Here is a 13623-nt window from a genome sequence, read left to right on the forward strand (position 1 = left end):
GTTTGCTAAGTTTTCTGACAATTGTATTTGTCAAGTGATTTTACAAGTCGTAGTGCCTGATTTACAAACAAGTATTTTCAATGGGAAAAAAAAACAATGTAATATCCTTTCAGACTGAATGTGAAAATCCCATTAAAAACACTTTGTAAATCAGACCCGTAGTCTGCAGGGCTATTATACTCCGCAAACACATATTGATTCCTCCTACACACTTGGAAATGCTTTCGAAAAATATTAGTCAATGTTTTTTTTACGTAGATATTAGTATCTCTATACATTTTAGCAATTATTATATGAGGATACTTACATATCTTAGTTGTATTTATTTTTATTTGACATACAATTGCATACTAGAGGTCATGCAGCCAAACGTATGACTACAAATGAAACCAAATCCAAAGGTAGTATTGAGAAAATACTGGGGCCATTTCAGATAATAAGTTGCTGAAAGTAACTGTGACTTAACCTGATTTACTGCTGTAAAGTGCTATTTGGTTAAACAGAAGTTACTTTGATTATCTCTGATTTAATAACTCTGACTTACACTTAATGTCCAAGGAGTAAGTCACAAATACGTGCGAGCTACTCATTACGTTCTTTTTTAACGGGCCTTATGATATCTAACTGAATCATGAATGTTCCTTCGGAAAAAGAAAAAAATAATGTGGAGCAATGATGAAACCGACCCTCCCCTAGAAAAAGCCTCAACATTATTTTTTATAAATGTTCACACAGAAATGTATTTTAAATTGGCTCCATTCACATCATTGTTTCTATTCAGAAGCACACACAATTTCAAATAAAGAATTGGAAATGGTGATAAGATCATATTTTAGCCTCTGCTGTGCAAAGAATGATCCCGTGGCTCTTGCAGCGTATTCATTTGTATTTCTTTAAAGGAAGAGGGCAGATACGGTCCATTTTATTTAAACAATCCATAGACCCGTGGCAATGCCTAGACAGGCCACAAACTACCAAATGCTGGAGGTGGCCATGCTTAACCAACTAATCTGTGGTCAAGTATTTTACAGAGCCCTCATGATGAGAGTGGTAAAAGAAGCAGTGGGCTGCCCATATATGTATGGTAACCTTCAGCAGTATCTGATTTCTTTTGTCTAAGGAATCATTTTATCATCATTTTGCCCAAAGCCACAAATATTAAATATGCCTGCATGACGTTTGATTTTTCAAATTACTTTATTTAGAATGTAATATGCAGTTTGTTTGTAAACTGGATTTAAGGATGCTATAAATCAATCTACAGCATAGTTCTATCGGATGTTGAATCTGACACAGGAGTGTAAGAGCTACTGCAGCATTGTATCCCTTAAAACATGGACCCGGTAGTGATGGCTAATGGTAGATGCCAGGATGGCATCTTGTTATGGCTGATTGTAGGTGTTTGGTTGGTAAACTGTCAAGGGTGGCCGTAGGTATCAGGTGAATGGCCTGTAGTGTCGGGCGATATATGTTGACTGCGTTGCACATGCACCCTCATGCTGCACATACACTCACAAAACGAATGGACCCAGAAACTGCCATACATGCTCACACTGCACATACATCCCAATTTCACATGCATATGCCCAAATTACAGAAACACACACGCACAATATAACACTCCCCAGTCCCACCACACATGCAGTCTCACCCTGCAGATACACACACAATTCAAAAAAATATTCTCACAATGTAGATGTAGGCTCACTTTGCACATATATGCCTGCAATGATATGTGCTTTATTTTTGTCCTCCAAATGTATTGTAGTATAAACAGATACATTGGTGAATACTGCTACACATTTACATAATCAGTTATATTTTGCTGATGTTCACTTTAAAGTTTCATAGACACACTCTTTTGTTGCATGAACAGGTCTAATGCTGAATAGTCTGATTAATTGTGGTATATCCGGATGTATTTTGCATAGTCAAAATATCATTTTTCAATATCAAGGGAATACGTCTTTTATAAACAGATTGATTGTTTTATGGGCAGATTATCTCCGCATAATGATGTTATGTCTTTCATGCTCATGCTATTTGTATTGCCATTATATAGCACAAATGCATAAATAAATTAGTTGCTGCATAGCCAGACATATTTTTGTAGAGCGTGATTCCTGTACTACTGCTTGACTTTATTAGTGTATGGCCGGGACATTTCTGTATACTCAGTGTTAGGTAGGATTTTCACAGAACTGGTAAATCTTCCTTACCTGGGTCAACCCCATAACTTTTTACTTTACTAGTGGGATATTTTTCCTTAATAACTCTGTGAGTGGAAACCTTTTTCCACACTCACAGAATCTTTAACTCTTTTTATGGTTGTCATCGTTTTGACTCTCCATAGTGTCTTTTTAAAGATATTCTCATTAACAACTTATTGGCAATACATGCATGTTGTTGCTGGGTTGTCCTCGAGGCTCCCATTTTAACTTTAATTTGCTAATCTTGGGTGAACTACAGTTCCCAAGGGTAGAAAGGATCTTTGGATCCCTTTTACATTTTATTCAGTGGAGCCAGCACACCCCACCTTACAATGTATATCTCCTTTCACATTAAAACTGTAACAATTCTGTTACAGGGACACGCTTACCTTCAATGGCTGGTTGCAGTGATACCTTGTATTAATTTAGTGCACCTTTACCATGGGATGTCATTTCTTGTTCCTTCCCCTGACATCCAGGGTGGGAAATGCCTTTGTGTGATTTGTATATTCGGCGAGAGTCCCCTTGACTCCCTGCCCAGGCTCCAGTCTGTCTGTGAGGGCAGGAAGCGAGGAAGGAGTCCAAAACTCCACAGCCCTTTGTCCTCCTCCTTGCCTGTATTGGGACAAATCCAAGTGGGGGGCTGGCTCTCCTGACTGGATAACCAGACGGCCCCTTGTTGTAAAATGAAGGGAGAGAATGCAGAGGTTGTGCTGTAGTTCCTGCTAAATACTAGGAACCTGGAAGCTGAAGAGAAGTCAACCACTGTAATCAAAACAGAAGAGGTTGATGAAGGAAAAGCAGCAGAAACGAGTTCCAGCTACCGGAGAGCATGCTGTGTAAACAGAGCCTGCTATAGCCCTTCGTTCCAATTAACCTGGGACTCCGAAAATGACTACCCCAACCTAGCGCCTAGTAAGACCCACTCGACTCAAGAAGACCTGCATTTTGAGCCATTCCACATGTTGCTGCGACCTTGCTTTGCTGCAATACCACAATACCCTGGGACCTCGCGCCATCGTGCGGTGCATGGTCAAGCGAATTCCAAATCTCAATGAAACTTCATGGGCAGCCTGGAGGATTTCCAGAGAAAAAAACTGAGTCAAAAAAGTCCCCTCAACAGAGTCCTGGACCTTTGTAATGACATGAATTCAACAGCGATTTTCTGTGTTCTGTGCTCCTTGAAAAGGTGACAAATCCGCAGAACCACATTCAGCTGCAAGGAAAACCTTGCCTAGAGCCTTCCCCATTGATCCCTTCTGCAAAGTACCTTCCAAGGTCCAATTTAAGTCACAACAACAAGGAATCCACTGACCGAGTTTTTGGCTGCAGATCCTGAAGTAGTTCTGCTGCAAAATCTTCTTCAGTGCTGATGTACTGTGTTGGCTTGGGAATGCACTTACCTTAAGTCTGTTAGGATTTCTGTGTAGCTGTGGGTTGTTTTCTGTGATGGGTGTCCTCTCATCCAGTGCACACAGTCCCACTGCTAGACTCCTGCTAGGGTGTCTTCTGTGAAGCCCCTGGACCCTCTTCTAACTCAGAAGTCAAGTACTCACTCACCTGTTTGCCCAGTTTTCCTAAGGAACTCCGACTTTTGCTACTAAAGGACCTATTCTGACACTGCCTGTGGTCACTAGTCCTAGTGATCCCCCTTCTGCCACTGAGAACACTCATGCTCCAAGAATAGGGGAAATACTTTGAAGGGATTGGGCCTTTTGCCTAGAAAACAAAATAAGTGTTTAAAAGTTACCTACTTGTAAAGAGTAGGCGCTCCCCCAGTGGGGCGTCATAGATGGAATGCCCAATCGCTGCATGCCACGACAGCTGTGGGGCGGGACCCTGACCATGTTGGTTTGGAACGCGAAGCATCGCACTCGACCAATGTGACAGCGCAGACAGCCCCTCATGGAATGGGCCGGGTGTGTGGAGAACACACAATATACGAGCGGCGCATGAGTTGTTTGGCTCGCGCACGCTTAGTGTCTAACGGGCAGCTGCACTCACAGTGGGAGCACGGGGCGGAAGATCAATAGTCAATAGCCTAGACCTAAAGCCATGTCTCCCGTTTGGAGGTAGACTCTATGGGGACACAATTGGCCGATGTACGTGAAGAGCATATATACGCCAATGCTGACAAAAAATTAATTATTGTAATATATATCACGGAATGGTCTAACAGTGATGGAGCCCTGTGTCACATGACAACAGTCATGTGTAATTACAAGATTAAGGTCAACTGTTCATGGCAGATCTATTTCCTTTTTGGAATGACATGTTTATGCTGTAACGAGATGTGAATGTCATCATGAAATTGGTCACTAGTAACAAACATTTTAATGCGTTTGAATGATGCTAATGGACCTAACAAGGTATCAATATCTTCAAGATATTTGAGGAACATGACAATCAACCCTTATCAAAGCACAGCACGTTTTTCAATAAACATGAAAAATACAGTTATATGTACTCATAAAATTACGATCTGCTGTCCTGGGCAGACCTATTGGATCTTGTGGAATCACATGTTTGCATCATAACACAATGTGAATGTCATCAACAGGTTGGTCAGTGGTGACGAAAACATTTCAATACATAATAATGCATTTTAAATAGTACTAAAGGTCATGGCAAAATACCAAAGTAATCACAAGATTTGAAAAAATATTTTTAGTAAATCCTCTGCAAAATGCAACCAGTCTTAGAGTGGATAGGTCAAAAATCAAATGGGTAACGGCCACATCAACACAATGAGGACTCTAATGTCCCTGGTCTGATCCCACCCCAATAACCCCTAGAGGGTACAAAATAGGGGTGGAACAAAAAGGAAAGCTAAGAGTTCTTAGTTACTGGTTATAGAAATGGTTCCATTCTACCGATAGATTCAGACCATTTTTAACCGTGTCAAGTTTGTGAACCAACTGTTGCTCCAACCTCGTAAGTGCTTTATCCCTATCACCTCCTCGTTTCTGCGGAGTGATTTGCTGGATGATGGTCCAAGAAATATCCTCGTTAGTGTGTCCTAGTCGATTATAATGCTCGACCAAAGGTTTGTCCGGTATTCTGTTCTTAATGCAGGACCTATGCTCTGAGATCCTCTGTTTTATTGGTCTTGTAGTTTTGCCTATGTATATCAAAGAGCATGGACATCGTATTCCATAGATCACAAATTTGCTGTTACAATTTGTGTGAGTTAGTAGAGTCCGGTGATATTCTTTGTGGTCAAAGGTTTTGGTGGGAGTGGTGTCGCGACATGCCACACAGTTTCCACAACGGTAATTTCCCACAACCTTTGGGAGATCACACAATGTGTTAGGAGTCTTAGTTTCTTCGACATGTGTGGACCAAGGTGTCCCTTAGATTCTTGTTCTTTTTGAATGCGAGTATGGGCTTCTTATCCAGAGTGCCCTTGTTTTTTATTAAATGCCAATGCTTGTTGATGGTTTGTTTGGTGAGGTTACTCAATGGGCTGTATGTTGTGACACACACAAGTCTGGTCATCTCTGCTTTCTCTTTCCGTGTCAGACATATAGGTTTGTCAGTGTTCAGTGCCCTTTTCCTTGCTTGTTTAATTGATTTTTTGGGGTACCCCCTCTCTTTTAGGCGATTTTGTAGGCCATTTTCATGTTGTTCATATTTCTCTTTGTCAGAACAGTTACGTCTGATTCTCAGAAACTGACCATAAGGTAAGTTGTATCTGAGACCCTGTGGATGGTAACTGGAGAAGTGTAATAAACTGTTCCGACAAAGAGAAAAATGTATTACTGTAATATTGTATTTTTCATGTTTATTGAAAAACGTGCTGTGCTTTGATAAGAATTGATTGTCATGTTCCTCAAATATCTTGAAGACATTGATACCTTGTTAGGTTCATTAGCATCATTCAAACGCATTGTGTTGCATTAAAATGTTTGTTACTAGTGACCAATTTCATGATGACATTCACAACTCGTTACAATATAAACATGTCATTCCAAAAAGGAAATAGATCTGCCATGAACAGTTGACCTCAATCTTGCAATTACACATGACTGTTGTCATGTGACACAGGGCTCCATCACTGTTAGACCATTCGGTGATATATACTACAATAATTAATTTTTTGTCAGTATTGGCGTATATATGCTCTTCACATACATCGGCCAATTGTGTCCCCATAGAGTCTACCTCCAAACGGGAGACATGGCTTTAGGTCTAGGCTAGTTGCATAAACTTGCAATAGGCGGAAGCTTTTCCTGACTATTGATCTTCCGCCGCGGGCTCCCACTGTGAGTGCAGCTGCCCGTTAGACACTAAGCGTGTGCGAGCAAAACAGCTCATGTGCCGCTCGTATATTGTGTGTTCTCCAAGCACCCGGCCCACTCCATGAGGGGCTGTCTGCGCTGTCACGTTGGTCGAGTGCGATGCTTCGCGTTCCAAACCACCATGGTCAGGGTGCCGCCCCACAGCCGTCGTGGCATGCCGCGATTGGGCATTCCACATATGACGCCCCACTGGGGGAGCGCCATCACCGGACCTATCAACCCGGGGCTGGGGGTTGATTACCCTCGGTCGCCTAGATAACGTTTTTTTCCTGCACATCTTTGACGGCGTTCAGAGCGAACGCTGCCATTTCCAGCCTAGACCAAGATTTCTAATCACAGAAGTAAGTTCCTCTCACACCATTTTAAATATTTCAATAGGAACATTTTTGGGGCGTTGTAACACGCGTGCACTAGCAATGCTACCCACTCGCCCAAGGTGCACTCCAGCTTGGGCCAGCAATTTAGACAATTAGTGAATGCTTATGACTCCAGCGCCCACTTAGTGTTTCATTCAATAACACGAGTAATGGAGGCTTAGGCAGTACATCTGCTTCAGCTATTTTTTAGCTTACCCATGTACCTTTTTTGTACACAGGATCTATAACTTTGAAACAATCTGGTCTACAGACACCTACTGTAAGAGGTGTTTTCACCGCCACCAACCTAGAAGCCATTACTTACCATTTTGAGGTAAGGTTTTTACCTTTTTCATTTTATTCAATATTGTATGACACCAGGATCTGTATAGAGTCCCTGACAGACCCCTATGTGTCATTACAGGTACATTCTTGTTCCTTCAAGGCTCATTCATTGCCATTCAGACATCTACAATCATGATGGATTCTCTGGCTCACCCTTGCACAGGATAAATCTTGGGTAAGAATTAGGTTCCTTAAATAGGGAGTCTTTTCGTTGTTATGTAATCAAGCATCCTGCGGGAGCTTTTTGAATTATCATTTTATATTTTGAAGTCATCATTTCCACTCACTACACTCCATTTGTTGTTTTTAGATAGAGATCCTGGGACTACTATTTGTTTCATCACACGTCCTGATGAAGTCCTGCCCACCAAGCTGCACTTCACAGCTCCTTTAGGCCGCAACACCTTTGTGTCGACGTTAAATACTACCCGAACAGTGCACAATTTTAGCATTGTTATTGTTCTTTGTGACCCCTTGTATATATGTTCATGAAATTGAGTTTATGTTCTTCCCTGTGACTGCAAAAGTGTTATGATTGACCAAGAGTAGCATTTTGCTGTTGCTGTTCTTTTGCATTAAGATCCAGTTCTGTCCACTGGATCATACTTATTTGTATTGTATTTTCAAACACCCGTGGGTGCTCTATCCTTATTAGTCTTATCTAGATGCCATTAAAACACATTTGTGTGAAGAAAAATGTATTTTCAGTGACTGTGTTATATATTTAGAATGTTAGAGCGGCGTGACCTCTCACCCTGATTGTTTGTTTTTGTATATCCTAGTATACCCACCTGGCTTTTTCAGGGTTTTGCCAGGTACCCTAACATTTAACCTTATCTGCATATCATTACATGTATGTGCACGGTAGTAGTTCAAACTTCATCTACATGAAATCGGAAGCACCAGTCTGACCTGAAAGGCATGTATTTGTCCATCTGTTGATACATGACAGACGGATGCCTTTTCAATCTCATCATTCTGCTCTACACTCTCACGGAAAATGGCCTGTCTATCTCCTTTAGATGTGCATATTTGTCCACACTTGTGTCATCTATCTGATGAGGAAAGACATGTCGGCGACATTGCCCACTCAGATGTGGTGTGATGGCCCTGTTGCACCTTGTATAATGTGGGTTGTAGGTCAGGAGGTGCAGGTTCACAGTCCAGGCATGCACAGACATGAACAATGATTAATCATCTTGGGATGATGTTCATTGTCAGGGACTTATTCGCAATCAATTACACCTATCCCTGAGGCATTACTGTAGGGAATGATGTTGCACCTACACGCTACACCTGGACCATGTAAGCCCATCACAAGTATGTCCTACAAAGAAGGCTCAGTATATGTGGCATGGGCCCTACATCTGCAGAGAAACTAGCCTCCTCAGCATCATGGGTAGGGTGTGACCAAAAGAGCAGGGGCATGTTGCTACTGACAGTGCTGGCATCTGCATCTCTACTCAGTGCTGGCCTGCAGACAGTGAATCCCATGTAGTGGTGGTGTATCAAATGTATGCGTCTCAGTGGAGTATTGCATTTGAGCAGAACTTTACAGTATGGCACACCCATGGTAGATGCATATGACAACTTTCAAAATTCAATATTTTAGGAAGAATTGGTGTAGTGCTGGTGAAAGGAGATACCAAGTTGTGCCGCAACACATGGCAAGGACAAATATATGGTGCTCAACATAGACCCATGATATGCAGTAGCAGTGTGCATTCTATGAGATGAGAGTGGACGTTTGCTGACAGTATCATTGAAAATGACATTCAGTCATTCACTCATGGCCAGTCATTGATTGATGCATCATATGACATTGTCTAATTTCTATGCATATCCCTGATGTCTGCTAGGCATACACCAGGGGGCACGTGCTGATGTGGAGCCACTAACAGGCTGCCCTGCACTGAGAGGTTTGTGATATTTACAGCACCCACATCTTTGCTGCACACATATCACAACTTTCATTGTACATGGACTGCGCTCAGAACAACAATGCAATGGACGACGCTGTCCTGGTCAGGGTGCATGATTGCATTAAGTTGACATGTGGCAGTAGATATGATGCTGGGTGGATAGTGTGGACACCAATGTCGAGTGAATGCATGTGTGTCTTGCCCCAATGCACCCATGGGAGCACTTTTAAAAGGATTGGACGGTTTACCATCTTAGGCATGCTGCATATGTAGTGATGGTGCTAATGGTTGAATAGTATACATGTGTGCATTAAAGTGATATGGTTGTCCCCTTCTCAGTTGAAATCTTGTATTGTGTGTAGTGTATTAAAGGTCGAAGTATCTGTGGACTTGGGTAGCTGACTGATGCCATGTGATGGCTTTCAACATTAAAATGCCCCATGTGCCGTACTTGTCCCTGGATTCTGTGCTGACATGACAGTTGCAGGGACCAACAGACAATGTGTATGCCACTTTCGTGCATCACTGTGTCCACTGATGGCATGGACAGGCCTGTGGGGACATGGTGCCGCATGCCAGCAAATACTATACATCTGTGGCTTATGGCTAATATTGTGGGGAGCCACAATGTCGGATACTTGCATATCCTGCCATTGTGTGTCTTTCTGCACTTACATGTACATATGCATTTATTCTGGAGGCACATGACTCAAAATGTCATCCTCTCGCCATGTGCAGGTGAGGATGTACAAATGCAGAAGTGGAGGAGGAGGAAGAAGAGCCATTGGTACATCAGACTACCAGCGGAGGCTGGGTTGTCGTTCGCCATAAAAACCCACTGATGCTATAGACCATCATCAGTCATGCTGCGGCCTCTTCGGACTCATCTGACTTAGCTGATTTGGATGCTAAACCAGATGTATTTGCCTCACCGAGGGAGAAGGTGAATTCCCCAATGGGCAGATGAGATGGGGCCTTTGAGTCTGCGGCTGTGCAGATGGCTTCAGAAGGCCAGTCAGTGGTGGGCCCCACGTCTTTGCTGGTTATGTCTGCAAGGCCACCCTCCCACTAGTTGGAATCTGGTTCTCGGGCTGATGCCCAATTTAGGGTGGCAGACCTGCAGCCAATGACAGGGCACTGCAGCAATGGGCATGGTCCCTTGCATCAGGCTGCCATGGGCCCTGCACACATTGTTGACGTGTGCAGGATGGAAAGACAGTATGGAGCAGCAAAAGTTGCACACCGCCAACTATCATGGCAATGTGTTGACAAAATTTCAGAGGGCATGGATAAAATGGCCAGGAATATGACCCCACCAGCAGCCAGGATAGAGCAATATCTGCAGGTCATGCAGTCCTCAAGCTGCTCCCAAAGACTGGGCATGGAGGCCAACATCAAGGGCCAATGGGCTGATCTGAGATGACTGCAGGAGATCCTGCATGCAGATGCTCGGGCACATAGAGAGGTACTGAGGTGTGAGATGGCGGCCTTGATCAAATCTATGCATGATGAACACTCTGCCACAAGAACAAATCTCCACAAGGAGATGGATGCCTTGAGGCAGACACTGTCAAAGCAACTCGATGCATCACAAGCGAGTATGCATACAGACTCTGTTGCCATTCATGAGAAAATGCATACCTCACCACCATTGATGTGTTAGTGCATGAATCTGTGTCACGGCTGGCCATGGCCAATGAAGACCAGGCCTTCACAGTGCATGGATTGGATCCACCCCCACATGTTAGGCAGAATCATATGCAGTAACCTTTGGGAAAACCACACACAATTAAGACTACAAGTGAGAGTACAAATACACCTTTGATACAAGCCCGTACTACACAGTAAAGTGGTAGCGATGGCTGAGCAGCCAGACTTATCTCAAGAGTAAAGTGAGCAGTATCAATAGTTACACAAATGACAACAATTGCTATGGTTCAAACAAACACTGACTCAAGGTTTCTGAGTAAAACAATATACATTTATTTACACATCAGTTGTAAAACAATTCACTAAATTAAAGCACACTCTTAATATACTACACACCACCCAATAGATTCTGGACAAGTTAAACTCAAAATGAAGTGTGAGCAAAATGGCACTCCAGCAATTTAAAAGGGAGGGAAAGACAAGGTTAGACAAAAATTAAGCAGCACCAAAAAGTAGTAAGCAGGGCAATCTAGAAAAGGCTACTACGGTGAGGAAATCAAATCAAGAGGCCTGAGCCAAAGTCAGTAGACAAGAGTCTTTGCAGAGGATCACACAGTTCAGAGTAGTTTGTGGTTAAGCCTTTGCCAAGTGTTTGAAACAAAGTTGGTCAGAAGAAAAGTTACTTAAAAGAGTAGAGAAGGACAAGCCCTCAGATTTCAAACACTTTCACCGCGGTCGGACGGAACAAACAACCATGTTTGAAAAGTACCTAAAATGAAGAAGAAGGCTGTAGCTGAGGCAGAATTTCCTGGCAGGTCTGCAGGCTCACGGTTTCTGATGCGACTGTCAGACTGCACGAAGTAGGAAGACTGTAGGGTCCTGCACTGCCCAATGAAGAAACCAGCAGCAGAGCAAAGCAACAAATAAAAGGTCCTTAAAACCCAAGCAGGGTCCGAACCTCCTGGCTATCCGGTTCACTGAAGCGGTGCAGAGCAAATTCAGCCAGGAGTCTGGCTTGCAGTTTGGTGAACTGGTTGGACCCACCCGCTTAAGGGGAGAAGATTCCTTGCAGATTTTCCCTGTCATCGAAGTTTGGAGATTCAGACCTGCAGCAGGACTTCACCGGGAGGTTCAGTCATGGTAGAGGTCCTCTTCTGTCAGCTTCTCTTGGGTTCTCTCAATACAGTGGCGAATCTGCCTTCTCCGTCCCAGAGACCTGCTTTTTATGCAGTTTTCCCCCATTCACACAGCCTGGCTGTCAATCACACAGTAGGGTGGCTGTCCCGACGGGACAGTCACCACAGCCAATCATACAGAGTGTGAAAAGGGTCTCCAAGGAGACCCTGTGCAGGGAGTCTCAAACCACTCCCTCACATCCTGTACCCCTCAGACATTCAGGTACCTAAGGAGCCTGCCAAAGGACAGCGAACAAAGGAACCAAAACTGGTTTGGCACGCAGAGTAAAACACGAGAAAGACCTTTAAAAAAATAAATGGCGAATAAACCCAGCCGGAAGCAAATACAAGTAAATGGGGTACAGCGGATTTAAGTTCGAGGCTACTAACTTAGCCTAAAACAGTACCAAGGCTATTTAAATAGACCGCAATAGGAAAAATAGGGTAGATACCACTGCCACCAACCAAATCTTAAAGAAAGGGGAACGAAATAATGTTCCATGAGAAACAGAAAAAAAGGCATAACTATTAACCCTTTCCATAACTCTATGTAAGATAGTTTGTACTGGGTCTGTGAATTTAAAAAGACTAATAAAGTCAATGGCAACTTTACATGTTCTGGGAGACAGTAATCAGTCCCAGAAAATGTAGTTGAAAGTGGTAAGTCTGAAAAAGACAACCCTGTGTCACTGCACTGAGGGTGCTGTGTAACACACAGTAAACAGTTGATGCCTATGGAGAAGGTTAGGCTCCACAGTCTATGAACACAAACATGTTAAACACACACAGCAAAACACAAGTAAGAGTGGGAAAAAAGGCTCACACTCTTACCAGGTGAAAAAAATGTATCCTAGAAATCCAGCAAAGCTGCTGAGGGACTCAGTGGTAACGGTAATTAGCCATTCTGTAGAATTGTCCCTAATAATCACCTCCCCAGACTAAGGGACTGGAGGATTTAATCCTCTCCTTGATGAATCTCTTCACTCTAATCGGTTATAAACATCCCAGAGAGACCATCAGCATTTTGGTGGTGACATTCTGACCTGTGCTCAATGGTGAAATCAAACCCTTGTAGGCAGATTGACCATTTTAGGAGTTTTGGGTTCTCCCCTTTTATTTGCATTAACCATCTCAAGGGTTGGTGGTCTGTCTGAATCACAAAAGTAGATCCATGCAAGTATTGTCTAAACTTCTTCAGAGACCACACAATGGCAAAACACTCACGCTCTATGGTTGCCCACCTTGTTTCTGGTTCCTTCAGTTTCCTACTGATGAAGCAAATGGGGTGCTCCCTACCTTTATTATCCAGGTGACGAAGGACTGCACCTTTACCTGCATTGGATGCATCTGTCTGCACAATGAAGGGTTGGTGGAAATCAGGAGCTCTTAGGACTGGAGCTTGACAAAGGGCTTTCTTCAGGTTGTCAAAGGCTTGAGTGCACTCCTCATTCCATCTAACCTTTTTAGGGAATTTTGGAGAGGAGATTACATTCAAAGGACAAGTTATAGACCCATAGTTCTCAATGAAATTCCTTTAGTACCTGGTGTGACCTAGGAAGGCTCTCACCTGTGTTTGAGTATTAAGGGTGGCCCGTTTTTGTACAGCTTGTACTTTGCTAGGCAATGGCCTTATTTCACCTCCTCCTCACTCATGACCAAGGTAG

This window comes from Ambystoma mexicanum, chromosome 3p (genome assembly GCF_040938575.1).
Source record: "Ambystoma mexicanum isolate Mex_15411 chromosome 3p, UKY_AmexF1_1, whole genome shotgun sequence".
Lineage (NCBI taxonomy): Eukaryota > Metazoa > Chordata > Amphibia > Caudata > Ambystomatidae > Ambystoma > Ambystoma mexicanum.